This window comes from Mus pahari, chromosome 8 (assembly GCF_900095145.1).
Source record: "Mus pahari chromosome 8, PAHARI_EIJ_v1.1, whole genome shotgun sequence".
Classification (NCBI taxonomy): domain Eukaryota; kingdom Metazoa; phylum Chordata; class Mammalia; order Rodentia; family Muridae; genus Mus; species Mus pahari.
The window spans coordinates 52,561,206-52,568,985 of record NC_034597.1 but is presented as its reverse complement, the minus strand read 5'-3'; the positions used below and the strand labels follow the sequence as shown (position 1 = coordinate 52,568,985).

Genomic DNA, 7,780 nt, shown 5'->3' with positions numbered 1-7,780 from the left:
GGAAGAGTTTTAAGTTCCATTTAACGCTGACGTTTTATGAGTCTTGTGATTAGGAAGTGTGCTTTTGGCAAAATTTAGTACATAAAATTGTTCAAATGTGGACACGTTTTTTTTTTTAAAAAAAAAAAAAAAAAAAAAAAAAAGGATGAAGGATGAGCTGCAATACTGGGATTAAGGGAAGGCGGCTAGTTAGGCCAGTCTTGCCCCACTCAAGGATTTTTCCTTGTTGTATTGGAAATTCAGCATAAGATTAAAAAACAAATACAGCTGCTCCTTCATTTATGGTAGGGATATGACCCTATAAATCCAACATAAACTGAGGATATACACAGGATCCAGGGCTAGTGCTCAGTGGTAGGCTGCATACTTACCATGTGTAAGGCCCTGGTTCTTACTGATCTGGATGATAGCTATATGATATATATGCTTATAAAATCCAATTTAAAAATCACCAAACTCGCTAAGGAGGCAAAGGCAGGTGAATCTCATTGAGTTTAAGGCCAGTATGGTCTGCATAGAGAATTCTAGGCCAGCCAGGGCGACATGAGACTCAACTGCTACTCCAACAGGAAAAAAAAATGTCACACAGCTTGGATCAATGAGATGTCTTAGCAAGTAAAGGCACTTGTCTCCAAGTGTGATGACCAAAGCTTGAGCTCCAGGTCCCATACGGTGGATGGAGAGACCTGGCTCCACAGGTTAACCTCTGATCTCCACAGGGTGCAACATACACACACATGCGCGCACACACACAATTTTTTAATTCATTAAACACTATACTCAAGTATTAGTGTACTTTTTGGTATTATTAGTTTCCTCTTGTGGTTATAATGAGACAAACATCTGTTTAAACCCCAAATATAGTGATTTAAAGTAATATACATTTATTAGTGTCCACAGGTTACAGGTCTGAGTTGTGGGCTGCATTCCTCTGGCGGTCCCCCTGTGCACTCCCATCTCTAGACGCTACATGGTATTCTGCTTTCATCATGGTCTTTCGAGGATGTCCTTATGACTACACTGGACACACGTGGATGCTTTCTCTATCTTAACTCTTCATTTAACCCAATCTTTTTTAAACCACAGAAAGTAGCGTATTCAAAGGCAAGTTCAGCTGCAAAGCAAGCATGAGATACAGCCTTGGTCCAAGACCACAGCTTCTGTGCGCTAACCCTGAGGAAACATCCCCAGATTTCACCTCAAAGATGCTGGGCTCTTCTTAATCATAGCTGATTCTTCAGCCACCTCAGCTGACCAAAACCACAGATTTGTTGTTGTTGTTGTTGTTTTGGTTTTTTACTTTTCCAGACAGGGTTTCTCTGTATAGCCCTGGCTGCCCTGGAACTCACTTTGTAGACCAGACTGGCCTCCAACTCAGAAATCCGCCTGCCTCTGCCTCCCGAGTGCTGGGATCAAAGGCGTGCGCCACCACGGCTGCACTTAGTGCTCTTATCTTCCCACAGAAGCTCAAACTCTACACTATTCTGCCATAACAAGATCAGGTCTGCCACAGAAAGTCCATCCGTTTCTGTTCTGTTTTCTATTGTTGTGATAAAAGACTGAACACAAGTTCCCTTATGGAGGGAAGCCTTTATTTGACTTACACATCCCAGTTGCAGTTCATCACCGAGAGAGGTCAGAAGCAGGAGTAAGAATAGGAATAGGAAGTAGGAGAAGCTGCTGTTTGCTGGCTTAGTCCCCGTGGTTTACTCAGTGCTCAGGGGCAGCAACACCCCTCAGTGAGCCAGGCCTTCCCACAAACATTTAATCAAGAAAATACGGGAGGCAGAGGCGGGCGGATTTCTGAGTTCGAGGCCAGCCTGGTCTACAGAGTGAGTTCCAGGACAGCCAGGGCTATACAGAGAAACCCTGTCTCAAAAACAAAAACAAAAAAACAAAAACAAAAAAGAAACAGAAAACAAAACAAAACAAACAAACAAACAAACAAAAAACCAAAAAAAGAAAATACCCTACAGAGTTACAAGACAACATGATGGAAGCGTTTTCCCACCTGAAGTTCCCTGTGATAGTCTGAATAGGCATGGCCACCAGAGACTCATGTGGCATTAGGAAATATGGCCTTGTTGGAGGAAGTATGTCACTGGGGGAGGGCTTTGAGGTATTATAAGCTCAAGTCTGGCCAGTGTGTCAGTTTCCCTCAAAGAGTAGGAAGCTTGAAGTGTCTTCCTGTGTCTTCCTTCTATAGACTGCATCGTATGTTTAATGAAGACTTATGGCCACATGAACTGACAGACATTACATCTACAAGTGAGAAGCTCTGGGGGTTTTGTTAGGTCCTAGAAAGTCAGTATATACAGAAATGAGCTCAAGGTGGACTAGAGAAGGATTTCTGGCAGATAAAAGCTGGCTTCTGTCGGGAACTTGTGAAGTAGTTTTTCTGTCTCCAACAGAAGTCCTCTCCCCGGCTACCTTATAACCCGCATGACTTGTCCAGCCTGGCTCTCTCACCATCTGCACTATTCTCTCCCGCTTTCCTGCTGTCTTTCCCCCTGCATCTGATGCTCTTGCTGTGCATCTCTGGCTAGCTCCACTATTCTCCCACTCTCCTCAGTCCTGACCAGATGCATCTGCTTTCCTTTCTCTGCTCTGGACTCTTCCAGATGTCTCTGATATATTCTCTTACCCACAATAAAAACCTCCCCATGCCGGGCGTTGGTGGCGCACGCCTTTAATCCCGGCACTTGGGAGGCAGAGGCAGGCGGATTTCTGAGTTCAAGGACAGCCAGGGCTACACAGAGAAACCCTGTCTCAAAAAACCAAAAACCAAAACAAAACAAACAAACAAACCTTAACAACCATCCTTAACAAGATCCGACTCCCTCTTCTGGAGTGTCTGAAGTCAGCTACAGTGTATTTACATATAATAAATAAATAAATCTTAAAAAAGAAAAATAGAATGACTTACAGGCATTGCAGATAATCTAACAATGGTTGTGACCAGAAAGTCGAAGAATCCAGGAGTTGTTCAGTCCACAAGGCCGGGTGTCTCAGCTGGTCTTCAGTAGATGCTGGCTGGAGTCTCAGAGAATTAGGATCTAATGCCAGTGGGTGGATGGACTCCTTCACAAGGCCAAGGCTTGCAAGCAAAGGGCAAAGCTCCCTTCTTCTGCCTTTATGTAGTCTTCCAGCAGAAAGTGAGGCCAAGGTTAAAGGTGTGGCATCCCCACCTCAAGGTCCAGACTAAGGTTTGTCTCTTCCCTTCTCAAAGGTCTGGAATAGAAGTGGATTCATCCCCTTCAAACCAAGCCCTCCCCCTAGCCACCCCCCCAAAAGCACTCATAGGTATGCCTTCCATTTCTTTTCTTTTCTTTTCTTTTTTTCTTCTTACTTTATGCCTTCCATTTCTTTTATTTATTTATTTATTTATTATATGTAAGTACACTGTAGCTGTATTCAGACACTCCAGAAGAGGGAGTCAGATCTTGTTATGGATGGTTATGAACCACCATGTGGTTGCTGGGATTTGAATTCTGGACCTTCGGAAGAGCAATCGGGTGCTCTTACCCACTGAGCCATCTCACCAGCCCATGCCTTCCATTTCTTGATTGTAGTTCTTTACAGATGTAGTCAAGTTGAATATCTGTCAGAATTCCCATCTGTCTCTGTAATAGCCTGTTCCTGAAACTATTCTAGCAGTGGACAGTCAGGCCTAAACTGGCAAGCAATCGGCTCTCAGAGGCAGCCAGCTTGCATTTAGAATAAGGGGACTACTGGCTGGACAGAGATGTCACAGCTCCCTTTGGTTTACAACAGCCTGCTTTATCTTCTACTGGAGGAAAGATGGTTTAAAGTTTTGAGTAAATAATATTTAAAAAAAAAATCTAAGGCCTTTCTTAGAGAGCATTTGCTATTACTTTCTTATTTTTTTATATTAAAACATTTTGTAGCCAGGCGTGGTGGTACACACCTTTAATCCCAGCACTTGGGAGTTGAGGCAGGCGGATCTCTGAGTTTGAGGCCAGCCTGGTCTACAGAGTGAATTCCAAAACAGCCAGGATTACACAGAGAAACCCTGTCTTGAACCCCCCCCCCATGGGAAAAAACCAAACAACAACAACAAACCCACATTTTACACTATTCTTTAATTTTTCTGTACTCCTTTCAAATATCTTAACTTTACCCAATCTTTTTTGTTTGTTTTTTCGAGGCAGGGTTTTTCTGTGTGTATCCCTGGCTGTCCTGGAACTCACTTTGTAGACCAGACTGCCCTCAACCTCACAGAGACACACTCTGCTTCTCAGTGCTGGGATTAAAGGCAGGTGTCATCACGCCCAGCTCCAATCTTCTCTTTTATTCCTAAATCTTTGTATCGTCTAAGTTGCCAACCTTGTTTAACAGTTTTAGCAATTAAAAATACTAAATAACTTAAAGACATCCTGTTGGGGCTGGAGATATGGCTCAGCGGTTAAGAGCACTGACTGCTCTTCTAATGGTCCTGAGTTCAAATCCCAGCAACCACATGGTGGCTCACAACCATCTGTAATGAGATCTGATGCCCTCTTCTGGAGTGTATGAAGACAGCTACAATGTACTTACATATAATAAGTAAAAATAAAAAAATTTTAAAAAGACATCCTATGAGGAATGAATGAGCTAATGCTCAGAGAGGCTGCTTATAGAGCACTTTCAAGACAACCAATGGTAGTAATTCACTGCAATACAAAATATTTTACTTTAAAGTGTATATTTTGGAGCTGGAGAGACAGCTCAACCAATAATCAAATCAATATTTGTGGAGAGCTTTTGGGGCCTCTTCTTCGAAGCTTGGCACGAATTTGACATTGGGCCAGGGCACTGAAGTTAGCTCAGGCAGGAATCTGATTTGGGGCTAGAACAAAGAAGTAGGCTTCAGGCAAGAATATGACTTTGGGCTAGGACAGGGAAGTAGGCTCACATATCTTGGTAATCCTGATAAGCCCCTGGAAACAGTGATTGCCGGACTTTATTGTCTTACTTGTTCTTTAGCCTAGAACTGACCTTATTATCTGCATGTAAATAAAGTGGTATAAAAGCAGATTGAGAAAGAATAAACCCATCTCAGTATCAGAACTGGCTGGGGTCACGCTATAGTGTTGTCTAATTGTCTTTTTCTTTTTAATCCCCAGTCCTGCCCTGGAGAAGCTGTCAACTGACTGAGCTGGGTTGCTCAGTACCGGAGAGGAGGCAGTTTACACAGTGCCTATGCATACAGGCATAAAAATCCAAGTGCATGAGTTGAATGTGGTGCCGTCCTTTACGGAATGAGACTTTAGTTGCACTTCGTATGTTCTCTTCTTCTCAGATTCTTCATCTGCAAAATAAAGAATATATTCCCACAGAGGGCTAAAATACAGTTTGGATTAGTCCATGAAATTAAAAACTGAGAAATGGCTGGGCAGTGGTGGCGCACGCCTTTAATCCCAGCACTTGGGAGGCAGAGGCAAGTGGATTTCTAAATTCAAGGCCAGGCAGAGTGAGTTCCAGGACAGCCAAGGCTACACAGAGAAACCCTGCCTGGAAAAAAACAAACCAAACCAAAACCAAACTGATAAGTGATTTTTGTTGTGGGTGGTCCTGATGCGGTTTGTATTTTGATGCTAATCCTGCTTCCCCAAGAGGGCATGCCTGGGATGAGGAGTGAATCTTGTACTCAAGTGACTTCATGTCAACTTTCTTCGAATTTTAACTTGTAAAATAAAGGCTAGAGCTGATGATTGGGCAGTAGAAGGGAGGGTAGCGCTGAAAAGTTTTAGAGAGAACAAGGAGAGGGAGGAGGGAAAGGAAGATGAAGGTGGAGGAGGTAGAAGGAAAATGGAGCAGAAGCAAGGGGCCTGGAGAAACTGTAAGTTATAGGGGATCTCATAGCTGGGGAATACAGTAGTGTAATGGTAGATCTGCCCAATCTAGGCAGACAATTTGTACTCATATTGAGTTGTGTTTTCATTGCATGGGCCTATTTGGGTTGGAGATTTACCACAACATAATTTTTTTTAATTAATCATTTTATTCACTTACATTTCAAATGTTATCCCCCTTCCCTGTTACCCCACCACAAACCCCACATCCCATCCCCCATCTCCCCCCTCCCCTTTGTCTCTGTGAGGGTGCTCCTCCACCCATTCAAGCACTCCCACCTCAAGGCTCACCTCCCCCACACTGGGGCATCAAGCTTCCCTCCCCTCCCATTGATGGCAGAGAAGGCCATCCTCTGCTACATATGTGATAACTATGTGCTACGTATGTGTTACACTCGGTACAGAGTATGAAACTCAATAGGTGTCTGTGTTCCACAGACACCATCAAAGAAAATACCAAGCGTGTTTAAAGCCAGCTGTCAGCCACCTGCTCGCTGTTCACGCCCAGTGACACTCACCTGCACAGAGCTCAGGCCAGTGAGGCAGACAGATGTCTCTGCCTGGCTGTCATTCTTTGTTATTGCTTTTGACTTAGATAAACAACGGCTTTCTAACTGCTGAGAGCTTTCTTCTGTAGGCTTTATTTGTGACTGTTATTTTAAGTGACAGTGAAAGACTGTCAGAATATCTGCTTTTCAAAAAGAACTGGTAACACCTTTGAAAGTAATAAAAAAAAAAAAAAAATAGAACCCAAATACAAGCAAGCCTATGAGCTCATCGACACTCACCTGCCAAGACGGGAAGGTCTGTTCCAGGAGCAAACCAGTTTTGTTTGCCTCACTCTGCTGAGGCACCCTGAGTTTCGAGTTCGATTAGTAAGGGCAAAGTATGTTGGGCAGTGTCTTAACAAATTACTTTTCCAACCAGGAAAGACTATGGGATTTCTGCCTCTCTACATCAGTGGCCGATTGAGAGCCATTTAACAGTCTTTAATTAAAGATGTGACTGATTATTAAATATCTAACACATGTGCTACTTTTAATAACACTTCTAAGCAACAGGTTTGGTTTATAAAACAATTTTTTTGGTTTTAATAGTTTATTATGATTATTTTAAAAATGTGAATCCATTAAACCATGTAATAAGTCTGCACAAACAAAACATACTTTAAACATGAAAAAGTAGAGTGTGTGAGGTCTTGATGGTCCCAGCACATCTTCATTACGCTATAGCTGCCAAGTAGTCCCTCACTTCAGTTGGAGTGAGCCTCCTAAAGCCAGCTTCATTGTAGATCCCAATTCTATGTTATCTTCTGTCATCTGCCCTTCAAAGCTTTCCTTTAGGGTTACGATGGCTGTATGAATGGCATCTTCCAGTTCTAGGTCTTCATTGTATCTTTTCTCAGGGAAAGTTTTCCCGTTCACATAGTTCTTTCCCACTGCCATGGCCTTCCGGGCAAAGTAAGCTCCAGATGGATCTGACTGAAATAAATACAGTCGTCCCTCATTCCACCCACAAATAGGTAAAGAAACAGCAAATGGACGACCACCACCTGACTGCGTATACCCTTGCATCACAGATGCCGCTCTCTGTTCCAGCTGGGCTGTGGGAATGGGCTCTTGGTAAACAAGATAGCATTGCTGAGCAAGTCTCCGAGCTCTGTGTACAAGTACTCTGTAATCCAGGCACATGCCACTATACACCAAACCGATGTGTTTGGTTATGGGCTCCACCTTGTGTACATCCCTTTCATCATACAGGATGGAGTTCTGCTTCTTCTCAGTTGCTAATACTACACCATTTGCAGCTTTAATTCCCACTGAAGGGGCCCCTCCAGCTACAGCAACCAAAGCATATTCAGTCTGGACAAGCTTACCGGATGGGCTGAATGTAGTCAGCCAGAAGCTGTAACCGCGCTCTGCCAT

The 7,780-nt window shown here is 43.4% G+C and overlaps 1 pseudogene; it reads right to left on the bottom strand.

The window, feature by feature from the left end:
* Nucleotides 1–7,102: 7,102 nt before the first annotated feature.
* Nucleotides 7,103–7,780, bottom strand: LOC110325831 (annotated as a pseudogene).